General features: G+C 37.6%; 1 long non-coding RNA gene across 1 annotated transcript; it reads left to right on the top strand.

Moving 5' to 3' along the window:
* Nucleotides 1–1,943: 1,943 nt before the first annotated feature.
* LOC144242721 (uncharacterized) lies at nt 1,944–19,065 on the top strand. The gene is made up of 3 exons (XR_013338438.1): nt 1,944–2,291; nt 3,643–3,785; nt 18,819–19,065. It is a non-coding gene; the product is annotated as an uncharacterized LOC144242721 (long non-coding RNA).
* Nucleotides 19,066–19,663: the final 598 nt, after the last annotated feature.

Raw genomic sequence — 19,663 nt, forward strand, 5'->3', positions numbered from 1 at the left:
TTGTCTCATAGTCATGAAAATCTCCACCTATGAAGTGTGGCCAGTGGTACAAATGAGTCACTAAGAAATCAAAATGACAACTCACCTGACTACAGGTATTGGTCTTTTTGGCCTATTTTGGTAATGTTCTATTTAAAAGATGCCATTCTCATATGGTGCAGTTTGTGCCACCTCCAAATCTCAAATCTCAAGATTTATAATGTTTTACACCTAAAATAACTCTGAATAAGGACATGGAAAAAGACCTAACTTGAGATGCACAAGTTCACCCTATTTCTACTAGTGAAGCAGCCTAAGTCATATCTATAGTAAACCAAAGGACAAAAGCAGTTTCTGAATAAAAGGTCATGGTTCATAGGGTACTTATCAAAACGTCAATCTGTTTTGTGCTATTTGTGTTCTATCTCCCATATATTTATAACTTACTCATGCTCCAAATATAGAGACTATCTTGTCTTGCGAAAATACTTCCACCTCTATTTCAACTTCTGTGCTATTGATGGATATTTTAGCCTAGGACATTTCTTGCACTGTTCTCTATTTAAAATTATAGATTCAATTTAACATGAATGTTTCTATTTTTATTTCTTATGTTAGTTGTGTTAAATTGCCCTTTACTTTTTCATTTTATTAAAATGTTTAAAGATAGTGACTTAAAGTAGTGCGTAAGAACCTTTTATTATATTTGTAATAAAAACTTTCTACACAGCTGCTATTTGTCTTACCTTTCTTTCCTTCATCAGTGTCAACCAGGCTTTATCAAATTTATTGGTCTTTTCAAAGAACTATATTTGGCCCTACTCATCCTATTTCATGTTTGTTCTCTTTAACTGATTTAGGTTTTCTTAATTATCTGTTTACTTCTACTTTCTTTGCCTTTACTTTGCTATACTCAACCTGTAGTCACTCTCAGAAGAATAGCTGCTCCAACTATGAGGTTTTGAATTTTGGCTTGATAATTCCTTACTGTCTAGCTAGTTCTTTAATACTTCAAGCAGATATTTTTAAAGTCTTTTAGCTTGCCTAACTGTCCTCTGAGATAGTTATTTAATCACTATTGCCAGAAGTGGAAGTCTCATTATATTCTACTTTTTGGATATCTTATTTTTCTTTTTTTTCTGAAAGCTTTCCCAGAAGCACTTGGATAGAATTAAATTATCCCATTGAAACTTTATTAATTAAAAATATAAAACCTTCTAGAGGCATCGTAGAGTAGGGGCAAGGGACGAGTATGTTAAACAGGTTAACTCCTTTATTGGCTTGCATGTGTTCCTATGCTCATTCACCATTACAGCTCAAGAGTGCATCCAAAATGCATCAATAAATAAGTGCTAAGTATGATGGTAGATAAATACATGGGGTTGACTAACATTTCTACGTGTTCCTCATGCCTTCCATATCCCTCCTCTAGTGCTTCTGGACATCCTCTTTTATACATCAAACTCTTAGACATGAAGCACCTAGTATAAACTATACATAGAAGCTAGAAATATCTGCACATTAAAAAGCTCTGGCTGGGGCACCTGACTCAGTTGGTTTAGTATCTGCCTTTGGCTGTGAGGTCATGATCTCAGTTCATGACTTTGAGCCCCAAATCAGGCTCTCTGCTGTCAGCACAGTGCCTGATTTGGACCTTCTGTACCCTATCTCTCTCTCTCTCTCTCTCTCTCTCTCTGCCCATTCCCCTCTCACTTTCTCTCAAAAATAAACATTAAAATAAAAAGCTACTGGTTTTCATGTGAGAGTAAAAGCTTCAGATGCTTATTTGCTAGATAAAAGTGATACGAACACTGAAATGATGACAGAGGAACATGATTATGTAGATAGCAGAGGACTGGTACTGAGCAATCTGTTGGTCAGTTGTGTTGCTATGACAACATACCACAGACTGGATGCATTAAACAACAGACATAGGTTTCTCAGGGTTCTGAAGACTAGGAATTCCAAGATCAAGGTGCCAGTCAATTCAGTTTGTGGTGAGGACTTTTTTCCTAGATGTAGATGACCATCTTCCTTCTGTGTCCTCATGTGGTAGAGAGGTACAGAGAGCACTTTCTGGTTCCTATTTTTATAACGGAACTAAATCTCTCATGGGAATTCATAAGATGAACCCTCATGGCTTCATCTAAACCTAATTAATTCCCTAAGAACCCACTCCCACCAAATACTATCACACTAGGGCTTAAGACTTCAACATATGAATTTTGATGGGACACAAACATTTAGTCCATAACAAACTGATATATGCTGGACCAAGAGCCACCAGAGCTAGGGAGATTCATGGAAGCCAGGTCAGTATGAGTAATCTCTTCCATTAGCATGTGGTGATAATACCTGGTTGCCATAGACTAGCATGTTGTTTGTAACACTTGAAATATTCTGAGCTGCACTGCATGATTCTGCCTTACCCTGGGGCAATACATGTGCTGTGAACACCTCCCATTCTTCAGTATGGGCATTTTTAAGACCCACCCTCTCCCCACAAAAGGGAAGAGAGTTCTTGCATCCTTTGTACCAGAGTCATTAAGGTAAAGCCTCACCCCTGACCAAATTATGCTGCCAAAACTAATTTGTAGTAATTTGTAGTGGTGGTAGGCAAACATACCACTGCCACTTTATATGCATAAAATGCCTACTTGAGTATTTATACATATTCATAATTCATGGTTTTTGCTCTTATAGAATTTATGGTGTAGTTCAGGAGGGCATTCACATACATACAGACACGTGTGTGGGGGCGCGCGCGCGCACACACACACACACACACAAATGGCAGAGAAAGGTCATTGGGTAAACTGTCCATCAATAGCATAGAAGTTCAAAGGGGTGGACTAGAGTTTTAAAGAATTGTTTTTTCATGATACGATATTCTCTAGGTCTTGGAGCATGCATAGGCTACAAACATAAGGGATAGGAGATTAACAACTCAAAACAAGATTGCCATCTTGACATGTACTATATGAATGGTGACTTTTTATTGAGAAATAGCTGATGTCTTTTGGTTTAGTATAGATAGGGTTTTGGCTGCTTCACTGTAAGAAATAGGGTGAACTTGTACATCCTAGTTTAGATCCTTCTTTACCAGCAATTTACCTTTATCAATAAATTCTCCCCAACATTTAAGGAATGAAAAATGTCAATTAATATATAATATTTTCAAGAGAGGAGAAAAAGAATGTTTTACCATTATTTAAGAAAATCGGCATAACCTTCATAATTTGATAAGTAAATCATGAAAAAGAATACCAGCCAATCTTACACAGGAATATAAATGCGTAACTCCTACTAAATATTGGCAAAATAAACTCTGTAATATATAATAATCAAAACAAACAAGATGAGTTTATTCCAGGAATGTGAGATTAGTTAAGCATTTAAAAATTAGTGTAAGTCACCACATTAACAAAATAAATGAGAAAAATCCATACCATCTTATCATTAGATGCAGAAAAATGTTTGATTTAATTAAACATCCATTTGTGATTTTAAAAACAAATTAATGGATATAAAAGGACTTCCTTAGTTTGATAAAGGCTATTTGTAATAAATCAACAGCAAACATCATAGTCAATGATAAAATATTGAAAGCCTTCTCTGTGAGATCAGAACCATGCAAGGATGACTACTATTCACCTCTTCCAGGCCATATTGAATAGAAGTTCTAGCCTGTACAGGAAGAAAAAGAAATAAATTCTACAAGGATTGGGAAAACATATTAAGTGCTACTGGTCTACGTCTACGTCTCGTCACTTGTACCACTTTGATACACACCAGCCAACTACCAGGTACCTTCATCATTCCTCTGCTGAGGGCTTTCTTACATTGTTGGAATTATTTCCCCTGTTTTCATGGTAGGGTAGAAGTGATTTGCCCCTGTGAACTAACTCATCCTTGGGAGGATCTCTCAACTACAGATGCACAGGACTTAAAAACAAAAACAAAAACAAAAACTTCACTTTGCTTACCCCTTACCCCTTGGATGTGATAAAACTCTAAGGCAACTTTTCTAAATGATTAGTACATCCCCCAGGGCCATTAAGCCTTCAAGCTGACTTACTGGATATGAAATTCTTTAACCGATGTCTTCTTTCACTTTTTTACTGCCATACCATTGTTTCCTGGCATCAATTCTCAAATAAACCACTAGCATTGTATCCTTACCTCTGGGTCTACTTACAGGGAGAGATCTAAAATTCAATATACAAGCTAAATAAATCCATCATCATTTTAGTTGATGACTGTGGATACAGAAATCCAAAAGATCTACAGATAAATTAATATTTATTGAGTTTAACAAGGTTTATGGATACAGGACCAAAATTAAAATTATTGTTTGTGTGTCTAAGTAAAATTTAAGAACAGCAAACACATATAGGAATATATTAAATGTGTTCAAGTCTCCATAAGTACAAAATAATATTAAGTAAAACAAATGAAAACCTGAATGGAGATATATTCTATGATCATAATTTTGAAAAGGTTTTTATGTAAAACTTGTTAAGCAAATTCTGAAATTTATATAGCAATATAAAGGGTTAAGAACAGCCCAAACACTACTGAAGAGCAAGGGCAGAAAGTCTTTCCCAGTTAGCAAGAGTTAACATTAAACTACGGTAGTTGAGACAGTGTGACAGAACAAACAGAAAATTAATGGATATTATATAAAGCCTAAAAAGAGACCCACACTTAAATAATCTATTAACAACAAAAGTGCTTCTACAGACCAATGATAAAGAGTATCTCTTTCAATAAACAGTTCTGGATCAATTAAATATGTATTCCACTGAAAAAATAAATTTTTTAATGTTTTTATTTATTTCTGAGAGAGAGACCATGAGCAGGGGAGGTTCAGAGAGAGAGGGAGACACAGAATCTGAAACAGGCTCCAGGCTCTGAGCTGGCTGTCAGCACAGAGCCCGATGCAGGGCTCAAACCCACGAACGCGAGATCATGACCTGAGCTGAAGTCGGACGCTTAACCGTCTGAACCACCCAGGTGCCCCTCTCATTGAGAAAATAAAACTTGACTCCAACCTCACATCATACAAAACATATCTGTATGAGAAATGCAAAATAATGTGGCTTCTATAAAATTGTATAAGAGAATATTTTCATAATCCTAGAGTGGCAAACAAGGTCTTGAATAGGGCATATCATCTATTAACTACAAAAGAAAAGTACTAACACAAGGTAGTATATTAAGAAAAATTCGGCATAGGAAATATAGTCAATAATATTGTAATACACTTACTGCAGTAAACTTTTCATAATATATATAATTGTTAAATCACTAGGTGGTACACCTAAACCTAAATGTTTTATGTCAACTATACTTCAATTATTTTGTAAAAATATTAAGAATTTCTATTGACCAAAAAGTACTTTTAAATGAGTGAAAAAGTATCCACACAATGGGAGAGTATATTTGCAACACATGTATGACGAGTTATCTACAGAATATAAAAATAACTGACATAAATCAATAAGAAAAATAAAAATCAATAGAAAAATAGACAGTACACTTGAGAGGATGATGCTTCTACCCCACTGGTCAATAAATTAATGAAAAGACATTCAACTTCCTCTTTAACAGAGAGCTACCCATTTGAGATGGTTACATGCATACATGCATATGAATGTGCCTACATGACTAGTAGGTTTTAGAAGCATCAGTTGCAACTCTATTTTGGACTCCCTCATCCAAAATATCCCATGCACACACTTATGGGCTAAAAGAGAAAGTGTCTCCAGTAAGGCCCTGTATTGTAAGACAATTAGAGCCCGCATCTGGCCTCTCTGAGAACCTTGCTGGGAGATAGCCTTTGGCCGTGATCCACAGCCTTACTGTGAGGCTATGTCCTTTCCACTGTTTATTTGCAAGCATTGCCATTTTTGGTCCTAGGTTTGTTTTGTTTTTGTTTTAGTAATTGAACTCTAATTGCCACCATTAATGCAGGAGTCCACATGAGTTAAGTACAGACACTGAGACTAAACATTCAGAAACTTCATTGAACCAACTAATTTTAGGTCTTTTGAAGGGGGTCAAGAGGTTCAAACTTCTAGCTTATCTAGTCTTGGGATGTAATGTACAACATGATGCCTATAATTGATATTCTGTTACCTATCTAAAAGTTGCTAAGAGTAGATCTTAAAAGTTCTCACTACACACACAAACACAAATTGGGACTATGTGTGGTGACATATGTTAACCAGACCTATGTGGCTATTACTTCACAATATATACACATATTGAATATGGTGCACACCTGAAACTAATATCTCATATGTCAATTATACCTCAATAAAAATAAAACCACCAAACAGAAAAATGCTAAGTTCCTTCCTATCAATCAAACTTATAAATTGACATAGCAATAATTTTGTGGGTTTTTTTTTTACTGGTTTTCTAAAAGTATACATTTAAAACTTTTTTTTCTTTCCCTTTTTTATTTTATTTAAATTGCTTTTTTAAACTGCTGGGTTAGGACAAAAGACCCCAAATAGCCAAAGTAATATTGAAGAAAATCAAAATGGGAGACATCACTGTCCCAGACTGTAGCCTCTACTACAAAGCTGTCATAATCAAGACAGTATGGTATTGGCACAAAAACAGACACATAGACCAATGGAATAGAATAGAGAACTCAGAAATGGACCCACAAATGTATGGCCAATTAATCTTTGACAAAGTGGGAAAGAGTAGCCAATGGAAAAAAGACAGCCTCTTTAACAGATGGTGTTGGGAGAACTGGACAGCAACATGCAGAAGAATGAAACTAGATCACTTTCTCACACCATACACAAAAATAAACTCAAAATGGATCAAGGACCTGAATGTGAGACAGGAAACCATCAAAACCCGAGAGGAGAAAGCAGGAAACAACCTCCTTGACCTCAACCACAGCAATTTCTTCCTTGACACATCCCCAAAGGCAAGGGAATCATGAACAAAAATGAACTATTGGGACCTCATCAAGATAAAAAGCTTCTGCACAGCAAAGGAAACAATCAATAAAACTAACAGGCAACTGACAGGATGGGTAAAAATAGTTGCAACTGATGTATCAGATAAAGGGCTAGTATCCAAAATCTATAAGGAACTCACCAAACTCCACACCCGAAAAACAAACAATCCAGTGAAGAAATGGGCAGAAGACATGAAGAGACCATTCTCCAAAGAGGACATCCAGATGGCCAACAGACACATGAAACGATGCTCAGCGTCCCTCATCATCAGGACAATACAAATCAAAACCACATTGAGATATACCACCTCACACTGGTCAGAGTGGTGAAAATGAAAAAAATCATGAGACTCTAGATGCCGGCGAGGATGTGGAGAAACAGGCACCCTCCTACACTGTTGGTGGGAATGTAAACTGGTACAGCCCCTCTGGAAAATAGTGTGGAGGTTCCTCAGGAAACTAACAATAGAACTCCCCTAGGACCCAGCAATAGCACTGCTAGGAATTTACCCAAGGGATACAGGAGTACTGATGCATAGGGACACATGTATTCCAGTGTTCATAGCAGCACTCTCAACAATAGCCAAAACATGGAAAGAGCCTCAGTGTCCATCAATGGACAAATGGATCAAGAAGATATGGTTTATCTATACCATGGAATACTACATGGCAATGAGAAAGAATGAAATCTGGCCATGTGTAGCAACCTGGATGGAACTATAGGGTGTTATGCTGAGCGAAATAAGTCAGGCAGAGAAAGACAGATACCATATGTTTGCATATATAGGTGGATTAGGAGGAAGCTAACAGAGGACCATGAGGGAGAAGAAGGGGAAAAATAATTGGGGAGAGGGAGGGAGGCAAACCATGAGAGACTCTTGAATGCTGATAACAAACTAAGGGCTGATGGGCATGGGGGAGGGCACTTGTTGGGATTATTACTGGGTGTTATATGTAAACCAACTTGACAATAAACGATTTTAAAAAGTTAAATAAATTGCTGGGTTAGGGGGGGAAAGCTGATCTTTCACCACAGATTGTTCACTGCTCTGCATTTAATTTTCAATTTGTAATATACCTTCATACGTTACATTTTGCACACCTTTAAGTATATTGTATTACACAATTTTTTATAGTAAAAAAAAAGTCAACAATTCTTTAAGTCTTATTTTGCTCTCTTCTGCCAATCTCTTTGCAAATCACCACACATCATTTGCTGGCTGTGTGTTCTCTAACATTTTAATATAGCTTCCACCACTCCGGAGCATAATTACTTCCTAATCTGGGTGTTACTAAATTAGACTCTGAGCTTCCAGTGCCAAGAGTAGATTTCAGCACATAGCCCAGTGCCTGACATATATGTGCTCAGTACATATTTGCTGAATCAACAAATGTTTTTTGGCCAGTGGTTGTCTCTCTAATACCTACAGGACAGTCCTGCTTTTCATTACACCTGCCTAAACTAGTAAGCAAACTTATTGAACATCTACTAGTATCTAGCAGGTGCAGAGATACAATATCATGACAAACATTTGGCCAGGCTACAGAAAGTATATTTATACCCAGTTACAAATACATAATTTGCTTCATGTCTCTCTTCCACCAAGATGATTTCAACTAGAATTCTGACATAAAATGACTCCTCTACAAAATGAGAAAATAGATAAGAAGTTAGTTTGACTAAATTGAAGTATCTATCATCCAAGTCAAGCACAAGCATGAAATGACGGTGTGTGCAAGTTAGGAATCTAGGAGTCAAAACAGCTATAGAATGACTTGACTTTGAGTTATATACAACCTGTAGTTACCAGCACCTTTAATATGCAGGCTTTATGCCAGATAATGGGAATCTGAGGACACTGAGGTTAATGGTCTGGTTGAGCAGACCTCTGAGAAACTCCTCCTCTCTCCAAAACCTTCTGAAACCCTTTTGTTCAAATACCAAATCTATGGAGTTTGCTATAATTCTCCACTTATAGAGAGGATATCTTCCCTGGCTTTCTAATTCAGCAGCATGCATTATTTCCACACACACACACACCCCCCCACACACACACACAAATTCCTATGTATTTGAAAAATCATTCAGTTTATACTGCTTAGACTTCCAGCTCACATCCTGGGACCTCCATCTCTGCCAGGGTCCTCCTTGTTATGCACGCTGGGTACCTGGACATTATTGACAGTGCTATATTGGTGTTAAATGTGATACAGACTTGCTTCCTGATGGATTGAGGCCAGGAGAGAAAATACCAAAAGTCTGAAGCTCACCCCATAAATCAGAAACTACTTCATGTTGTGACCATGATAAATAGATCTGAAAATATCTACCAGGAAAAGTTTACAAGAATCTTGAGGCACTATGTTATATCTGAATTAAAAGGCAGCTTTTCTACAAATGAACTTTTCTCCAGGCCAGTATGCTTGTTGTTTTAAGTTTATAAATGAAATACAGTAAAATGCCTATAAGGCATTAAAGAGATTTTGCAGTTCAAATCCAGGATGTGTTTTGCTAAGGGTGGCCATCATATTAGGCTGACAGGACAAAGGGGTTATTTTTCATAGAGCTAATAGATGGTTTAAAGGCCCTGAGTTAGTCAATTTCTTGATTTCATGAACTGCATGAATTTTCTTTCATTTCCTCATTTTGACTGATAACACTCCTGTCAGATTCTGGTAATAATCCATTAAAGATTACTCAGTATTGTTCAAATCTGGGAATTTAAATGTTATTTGAAGTTATTATTTGAAAGTGCCATACATCCCTGGAATGTGTTCTGAAGAATGTTCTAAACTTATGGTAGCAAATGAGTTAATTGAAATCACAAAACGTCTAGATTTCACTTGATGTCATAAAATCATAGGTCTATTTCATCATGGATATTATTTTGGACTCATTTCATATTTTGGTCACAAATTGGTCTTTGTAAGATAATCTGCATTCATTTTCTTACCCCAAATTACTGATTTTGAGTTCATGGATGGCCGTGGTAAGTTAAGAGGGTTCTGGGGACAGGAGCCTCCAAAAACAAAATGACCCTTTCCATGACAATTATCTAGACAAAAAGCATGGTGTTAGAAAATCCACATTCTGAGCAGGAAATATTCCCTTATCAAACTCAAGGAGTATCTTTAACTCCTTTTTTGTTAACAATAGCATGATATAATGGAAACAACCAACAAAGGCATTCAAATAATGGAGCTGTATTCTTAATTACCATGTAATACTGATTCAGCTTCTGGTTTCATAAATGCAAACTTGAACCCATTTCCTATTAGTAACTAAATACAAACTCTACCTACTTTACAGTAGAATGGTGATACGGTTAAAGGCCCAGCTCTGGAATCAAAATAGGGTGCTCTACACCATGTGACCATGGGCAAGTTACTTCAACTTACTAATCCTTGGTTTTCTTTTCTGGTTAATGAAGATGTAAACAGTACCTATCCCATGTGGTTTTATAAATTAAATAATGTATATAAAAAGCCTGTGCAACATTTTATATATAGTAAAGGCTCAAAAAATGGCCAATTATAGCAGTGTTATAGAAGTGTTCATGCAATCTGCTGTATGTTACAGCATACAGAGAAAAAAATAGAAGAACTATACACAAATAGTCAAGGTGAATACTCAACAGTGCATGATAGAAAGCTACCACCCAGCCCTCCAGTGTGAAGACATTAAGATACTGAAGACATTAAGAAGAATGTATCAGTCTGTGGTTGGTAAGACACTAAACAAAAACCCAGAAGAAGCTAGTATGCAAGTGTATGCCAAGAGGGGAAAGCCTCCTGTCTGCTAGGCATTTTCTGCACTGGAGGCAAAGAAAGTAATAACAAGTTGCACTAAGAAACATTTAATAAAATGAAACTTTACCCAAGTGATATAAATACTGCTTAAATAATTTAGAGCCTTTTAATGTTTAGCAATAACTTTACTGAGGGGTAATAGAGCGTCAAGGCAAGAAGATGTCCAAACTTGTGAGGATCGCTTTGAATTCAAAATGTACTATTACAGAAAAAGCAGTTTGTGGACTATGTGAATTACAAAGCAAACAAATCCTGTTCCAAAAGAGGCCCACACAGATTCAGGTAATGTGAAGCAATTATCTAATGCATTTGAAAAAGCATTAGAAAATGCTTTTTAAAAAAAACATAAACAATGTTTTTCTTCAACCTCAATGTTGTTTAATTTTACTATTTAATCTGTACCTGGAGAAACCACCCTCTTTCCCCAATACCATCACTACCATGACTTCACCACCTTCACAGTCGTTTTGGATTTTGAAAGGCAAAGCCTCAAAAATTCTTGTGCTGCTAATTGTTCAACCGGTTTTAATTGGCAATTAACCCTTTATGAAAAGCCATGTGAAAGCAACTGTGGAGAAAAGAAGGTAATGTTCTGAGGATGAAAGGTGACATTCATCTGGCCACAGGGTGGAATAGATGCTACTCTTGACTGGAAAGGCCTAGAAGTCTGGACAACAATCCAAAAAAGTTTTTCCAGAATAGAGTCTGGAAAACGTCTGGACAAGAAGATGGAGTAGAGAACATGTATGAAGGACATTTTAAAAACATTTTCACTTACCTCCTAGTCAGCAAGAGTCATCTTGGTCAGAAGAAGAAGATGCTAGCACCGACCCAAATGATTTCTTGCCACCTCATCTGACCATCTAATGAGGATGTTTCCCCAGGAAGCCTCCGAGTTACATACAAAGTTTTTGGGTAAATATCATTAATAACCAAACCTTCTCCCAACTCAAAAAAATCTCTCCAGAATGGTGGTAGAAAAATATTTGATTACTGAATAAACATTAAACTAAAAGGTGATCCACATCACAGATAATCCACTAAGAAAGCTCAAGTCAGAACAAAATCTTATTCTTTTATATACCCAGGCAGATACAACCCACCACCTATATGTTCTCTAGATAAATAACAACTAGTATTCAAGTAAGAGCACTCAGTGGCACCTTTTACTATATATCATTTATCCCAAGTTTACCTGGAAGTTGGAGTGACCCATCCATACTAGTCACCTGCTTTTACATAAAGGAACAATACACTTCCCACATCTTTGTGATAGAAGGTATAGTTTTGCAGTCTGGAGGTCAGGCACCTCCTGAAGATAAGCTTCTACCTCCCACATCAACTGGAAAATAGGGCTACTATGTTCTTTGATTTCCACATTTCAAAGAGATGGCTCCCTGGTCCTTAAGACAGACATTCTTGGATCATAAAGCTGACCGTATTCTTACTTAGTTTCTAAAAATATTTATGTACATTTCAAAGAGCCAGAGAAAGAACTTATAAGTTTCTTAAAATCAATCATCTAAGAAAATGGATGGAGAGAAGTCTCTTTAATTCAAAAGGGAGAATTAAGCCCCTCTTAAAAAAAGATATATCTGTATGGGGACCCCTGGACCTCAGTGCAATGGTGGAGAGGAGCTCCCATGCAAGCACTCACTGGTAGAATAAGCATGGGTAGAGCTCTCCCACTGAAATAGCAACACAGGTGACCTGACAGTGAGAGAATAGTACCTGTAATATTTATTCCTTAAAATGTTGTTGAAAAAAGTAAAGAAAACCTAACCTGCAGCTTAAATAAAAATGCACATTGATAACGTACGTTAATGCCCCATGTCATTGTTCTGGGTCATTAAGAAAATGAAAACTATGTCATTATTTCTCCCTAGCTGGCCACTGTGGCTTTTTAGTACCTGGTGGATACCCAAACACTTCTTTCCTCCTGCCCTGATTTTAGATTTTTTTGTTTAGTTTTGTTTTCTACCAGTGCACAGGAATTCTAACGATCTCCCAGCACTTCATATTAATGAAAAGCAAGTGAGAGCAAAGATGGGGAAAGTCTTCTAAAGTTAAAGTCTTACCATTCCTAGACATAAAAAGCAAGAATGGACACTCCCAAGACATATTAGGCTTTCAAATACATTATGCAGACATACATTTAAGCAGAACATTAGACTAGGTGCTATTCCCCGAGAATTTTGAGTAGAAAGGCTTGTAAGAGGCTGGATGGGAGAAAGGTGGAGATCCATTTTCAATTACAATGTATCTCTCTTCCTCAGGGACAATGCATAAAATAATAACAATTTTTTACATGTTGGTGTCTGTCCTCCAATAACTTTGTGTTTATTATCCTTCATAAGCACTTACAACCAAAGACAGCCTCTCATGTTTTGTTGTGAGGGCTCTGGTTACAGACAAAGTCATCTCTATCTTAAAGCTTAATTTCCCTCCTGCCATTTTCTCTGCCTGAACTACAAGTGTCTGATTTTGTTCTTGCCAAACTGAGCTTCTACAATCAAGTTACAAGTCTGATTTGGAAGAATTTACTGGNAAGTAAATACAACCCAATACCCACATCCCTGTTCTATCTATTATGGGTAATTAAATTTATGTGTAGCATGACAACCCTAAAGCTTTGGAAGGTCTTCAGATTGTTAAACATGTCGTCAATGATATTCAACAGAATTTTAGTGGACACTGATTTTACAGTACCCAATTTCTATGCCAACTGGTCATATAAACATATGGTAAGTTCCAGTGAAGCAGAATATTCACTTGATTGGAATATTCTTTTTCTTAAGTATATTTCTGGAAAAATTGAAGTTTTTACTATTTATAACATTTTTGTTATATTCACAAAATACGTAGGTGTTGTTGGCTAGGTTTTTCACCAAACTGATGTCTGGGCATCATATGGATGGATCCAAATGGTACTCAGAATCCACACATCAGGGGCGCCTGGGTGGCTTAGTTGGTTAAGCGTCCGACTTTCGCTCAGGTCATGATCTCGCAGTTTGTGGGTTCGAGCCCCGCATCGGGCTCTGTGCTGACTGCCAGCTCAGAGCCTGGATTCTGTTTCAGTCTGTGACTCCCTCTCTCTCTGACCCTCCTCTGCTCACACTGTCTCTCTCACTCCTAGAAATAAATAAAAACATTAAAAAAAAAAAAAAAGAATCCACACATCATACACAGATGCTGAAATGTTATGATGCATACAGTAAATCAGTTTAGCTGTTGTTTACAAATTGTAAAGATACCTATACTTCAGCCACCCAGCAAAACTTAAATATTTTTCCTATTGATTCATTGCACCAAATGTTGACCAAGGAGACTGCCATATTGTCACCCAATATGTTTTAATAAAAATAACCAATAAAAGATGTATCTACATTACTCCTAAAATATATGCCGGTGATAAAGAGTGGGTAAGAGAGTTTGTAAACACACCAGCAGTGATCCAGCTTCTAACAGATGGTGAATACCGGGCTGTGCTTAGCTCAATTTTAATAATAAGCTCTTTGAGAACAGTAAGGCTGGGCTTCATAAAAGAGCAGTTGGCAGTTGGCAAAGATTAAAGGACTAAGTATGTATTGAAGGTTGGTCTAAATGGGTCTTCCAGAGAAATTCTGCTTAAATGGTTTTGTGGATTCCCACTGGACCTTATCCCACAAGCTAAGATTTCACACAGTCCCTCACATTCCTAAAGTGAATGCACACAAAGCCCTGGGAATAAAATTCCCCCTGTGACAAATACCCTTTTCAACTAGTGTTTCAAACAGCAAGGGAAAAAAAAAAATGAAACACATTCCACTGAATATTGTATTCATTCCTACGTTAACACATATATGTTCAGAAAATAAAGGCATCTTTATTCAGGAAGAGTTCCTTCAAAAGATGGAATGGGGTTCAGGTGTATAATGTTTGTTTTTACAAATTAGTCAGATGCAAGTTATTGTGTTGTGTTGATTCCATGTTTAGTTTTGATGAACAGTCTAAATATGAACTCGAGCAGATTTGTCAGACAAGTCAAATGTCAGTGACTGTGGAGCAACCCTGTAATGTTCATAGTGGAAACTGGGAATACTATGGTTCTAGATGTCAGCAGCAACTCAGTAACAAGGACAGAAGACAGAACATGCAGAACCCAGCACCTATTCAACAGGCTTTTTCCTCTAAAGAAAACATCTTAATAAAACTGTGAGGGATACTCCCTAAAGAATGAGTGTATTTCAGAAGACAAGGAAAGAGTATCCAGTTACTTTCAAGGAGCTTAAGGTCCCCTACTGAGAAACCAGCTCCCCTAGAGCTTGTTATTAAATATATAGATTTTAAAGCTAGTCACTGGAGGAAATAACCTAAATTAAGAAAAATCAGGTAAAATTAGTCACAGCAGAAATTAACACACTGGTAGAGAACAGCACTATGCTCTCTCTGTACAGTGAGAGCCTCTTGTGTCCCTGAGAACTGTGTTTGAATACTGGCTCAGTCTTGTGCTAACCTGGCACAAGTTATTGGCATCCCTGAGGCTTTTTTTTAAATATGTGAGATTGCTAAAATAAATATAATTGTGTTCAGGATTAATAGTGCATAGAGTTCACGATTGGAAAAGGTTGACATACTATGTATATCCTCTCACCATGTGAGAGTAATTACTGGTAATATGCAAAGCAGTTCTAAAAAGTAGAGTCTAGATTTATGAAAAATTGTGAGAGAACCTAAGGGAACTTTGAACTGTTGGAGGTCTTATTAATATTTGTACAAAGTCATTCATAGTCACTGAAAGAAAGGGATGGTGACAACACCATTATTCCTCCTTCATAGAAAGACTATTTAGACATGAGTGTTCTCTTCTCCTAGTCCAGCTATTCCACAAGTCAGGGCTAATATTTGCCTGTGCCTGCTTCCAAATTACAACCATTATATAATATCTTGACCTATAGTATAAACCCATTATTTAAAATGCCACTTAAATGTCATTACTCAACAATCTTTCTAGCTCTCAAACGTGAGGAATCTGAAACAGATAAGAAAAAAAAAAACAATCAGAAAAGATTGACAAATTTTAAACCAAGAATGGAGCATCTAGAGTTGAAGGTTTTTTAGTGGTATTTTCCCCTGTAACAATAGCCATTTTACTAGGATTATTCTTTAAGATGTGCTTTTCAAAAAATAGTATCAGAGTAAAAAGAGAAATCTATGAAAGTAGTATGGCTGTATTTATTTCTCTTGTTATCTGTATAAAAATGCTGTGTTCAGAAAATCATGAGCTTGTAGTGGCTTGCTATTAAATCCGGTTTTATCCACTGACAATAGTTCCTTCTGCTTTAAAATAAAAGAGAGTGCTTTTGTGATCATGGTTACCCAGTATAAATATTGAGGCTACATGCTGTCCCCTGCTGTCATTCAGGAGTTCATTTGGTCACAGCTCACCTATTTGCAATATCTGATTGCCTCAATTACCAGCAAACAGTGATTCCCTGAACACAGAGTTCTTCCATTAACTTCCGAAGGAAGTAGCTTGCTAAGAAGCTCCACCCAATCTATCAATCATAACGAGCCAGATCTCTTTTCAAAGGCATTCCCACAGTGAGAATTCATTCCAGTGTCAAAGCATACTTCTAATTGTGAAGTTAATTTTTAGCCCAATAGACTTCAAAGTCCAGGGATTAAATTTGGTTCCCCAGATCACACTAAAATGTTAAAGAATGTTTCATAAATTGTATGGAAATCCCTTAATAACATATTAGGAGATAGTGAAGTCAGAGGAGAATCCAAAAAAAATCATTGAGATGCTCTCAAGGATGGGGATTAGAGTACTGATTACAAGCAAAATGGCTGACATTAGCACAACTCCCATCTCTCAAAAGTGTAGAGAAATATTTGTATCCTCAAAGAAAAAGAATAAAGGAGATAAATGTCCAAGCGTAGAAAAGATAAAGTCACACAAAGGATGCAGATTTAGATGTGGATTATCCCTACGGGTTCCCATCTCAGTGAGGAGAAAATGCATAGTGGAGATCACCAAAGTCACACCTGTTGGGGTAAGAGAGGTCTAGAGAGACACCTGAGGACCAGAAAAGAAGTCACTCCAAGCAAGGCCAACCCCCCAGTTCAGGGGCAAGAAGTAAGCTATGCCTACCTCCCTTAACTCTGCCCATCACCTAGACTTTTCCACCCTAACCTAACTTATTACTCAGGCTTGAAGTCATAGGAAAGCATTAGCATCCACTATCAAGAACAAGACCCTCTCAATTGAGGGGATTCAAGACATGCTAGCCCAAAATAGGACCCCTTTGCAAATTGAGTGTATCCAGCTGAAGGAACTTGAAAATGGCAGGTGGAGGAAGAGCTTTCTGACCTTCCACTGAAGCAGGGCATAAAACCCTCACATGAAAAGTATTCTTGCTCCCTATACCTGGAGGGAAGGAACATCCTTATTTCTCCAAAGAAACAGAGAGGAATCTGAATGATTGCCACGTTCCCCCCAGTTTATTACACTTAGCTCAACTATTCGTTTTTCTACAATTTTCTACTCTTTATCAAACCTAACACAAACACACTCAGGTTTAATCATCTCTTGGTGTCCTCATATCCTATGAAGACTGTAAGGTTACATTACATACATCTTATATTAAGTAACCTGGCATGCTCTTCTCCTGTTAAAGTATCTTTGTCAGTTTAATTTACAGACCCCTAGCCAGGAACCTTGAGAGGGTCAGAGCCAAGGAAAACTTCCTCTCTACATGGTAATCTCTCTATCAACTCATGTGACTAGTCTCCGCCTTCTGCGTGAACCCTTAGCACTGCTTACAGTTGCCAGACTAACCATGGTCACCTCATACCTCCATGTTGAGTCACAATGGTCTCCCTAAAGACTAGTAGCCTGGAGGCTACACTGTAATCAGAGAGAATCAAAGAGAATGCAAGAAAGACTGTGCCTTACCTCACCTAAACCATAATTCCTAGGACAGCCAGGAAGCCAAGTCTCCAGACCCCTTACAGCATCACCAAACCCCTCAGTTACCCAGCAACCATGTAGATGCCTGATCAGTGGGCATTGATGTGAGCCCTCCTCCCACCACCACACATCTCTCCAGTCATGTATTTTCCTTACACGTTTTGGGATAGACATTTAAATATACCAAAGGAAGAAATGTTATCTTCTCTACAAGGGTAGAAGGGTATATGGATTAAAATCACCCAGCATTTTTGTTTTTCATTATGGAAAGCTACCCTCATACTTTCCTTGCTTGAGATTCTCAAATCAAATCACCTGATATGAACTGCATATTTGTGCCTCCTACCCTAGATTCAGTGTTGAAACACTACCCTCTGATGTGACAGTATGTGATTAGGCCCATGGAAGCTAATCGGGATTCAATGAGGTCACGAGAGGAATATCCTCATGAATGTGATAAATGCCCTTGTAAGAGTCACAAGAGAGCTGGTTTCCTCTTTCTGCTTTCCATCACGTGAGGACACAATGGGAAGGCAGCCATCTACAAGGCCAAGAAGTAGGTTCGCACCAGAGCCAGCACAAGAACTGCCAGTGCCTTGATCTTGGACTTCCCAGCTTCCAGAACTGAGAAATAAATGTTTGTTGTTTAAGTCACTCAGTCTATGATATTTTTGAACTAAGACAGCTTGTTTCTCCCTACCCAATTAACCACTAATCAACCTATTTACATACATATGTTACCTGTTTTTCTGTGTGCCTCTCTATCAGTTTCCAGTGGTAACAGTCTAGTCAGCGTTTAGAGATCTGATGTCAGTTGGTCAGTGTGACTCTGGGCAGGTTGCTTCCCTTCTCTGTGGCAGGCTCCTCAAGAAGAAGAAGGAAGGGGGTGAGGGGGCTCTCTATTGATCCCTCTATCTTCCACAGCCTATCATTTTCTTTGGCAACTGGCTAACTCACAGAGCCACTGGGAGGAACACATAAGAGAACACATTTGTCAATGTGGTGAAGAATATTCACCATTTGAGTAAAGTAGCATTATTTCAGTGTGAAACTAACTAGTCCCTTTTTTCTTTTTTTTTTTTTCTCCAGGTTTCTAGGCCATTGTGGGCCCAGTCAAGCACCCTTCTGCCCTAATAACTATGTTAGATATTGACAGGAAATTTTTGAGAGAAGAGAACACAAGGTGACTTAGAGAAGACATGGTTGAAAAAGCCCTGTTACTGAAGCCCTTCTAGGCCAGTTCTTTAGAAATGATAATTGGGCTTCTGCCTCCAGCAAGGGTCAATCCTTGTCCTTGTGAGATCTGCAATAAAATATAAATACTATGAGAAAATCACATTGTGTCTGTTTTTTCAAACACCTGGTTGCGAGTCTGTCCCATACTCTAGCACATGTGGAGGAGGATAGGATCAGGCAGGTAAGTCACTTCCCCAGCATTGGCAATGTGAGCCCTCATTTTTCCTCATGTAATCATCAGGAGCTACAGGACTTTTACTGGTAACAAATCATCAGGCCCTTTTGCCTGTGCTGGTTTTACACTAGATTGAGCCCCATCATCCTTCATGCTGCATTACACCTACACTCTCACAGAGAGGAAACCCAATCTGTTTTGGATCGTTAGCACACCTTGAGTTGAGAATAGCCAGTTATTTTCTGAGACTAAGTCTCAGTAAATATGCGGAGAGTGATTCTGTCATGGGCCGATTACGAATTCTCCTTGAGCAAGGCTGACATTTCTGTAACATGGACAAAACTACTAAACCTCTCCTAAGAAAAAAACTTGTTTAAATAAATATTCCTGTAATAAAGAGTCCACAACCCCCAAATTCACATAAGCATTTTTTTCTTGTTTATTCTAATATAAGGGCAAAGCAGGGTATGTGGCTCTCTAAACATTTTTTATACATAGGAACAATTTTGGACAAAATTGTGAA

Source organism: Crocuta crocuta, unplaced genomic scaffold (genome assembly GCF_008692635.1).
Source record: "Crocuta crocuta isolate KB4526 unplaced genomic scaffold, BGI_CrCroc_1.0 scaffold36, whole genome shotgun sequence".
Lineage (NCBI taxonomy): Eukaryota > Metazoa > Chordata > Mammalia > Carnivora > Hyaenidae > Crocuta > Crocuta crocuta.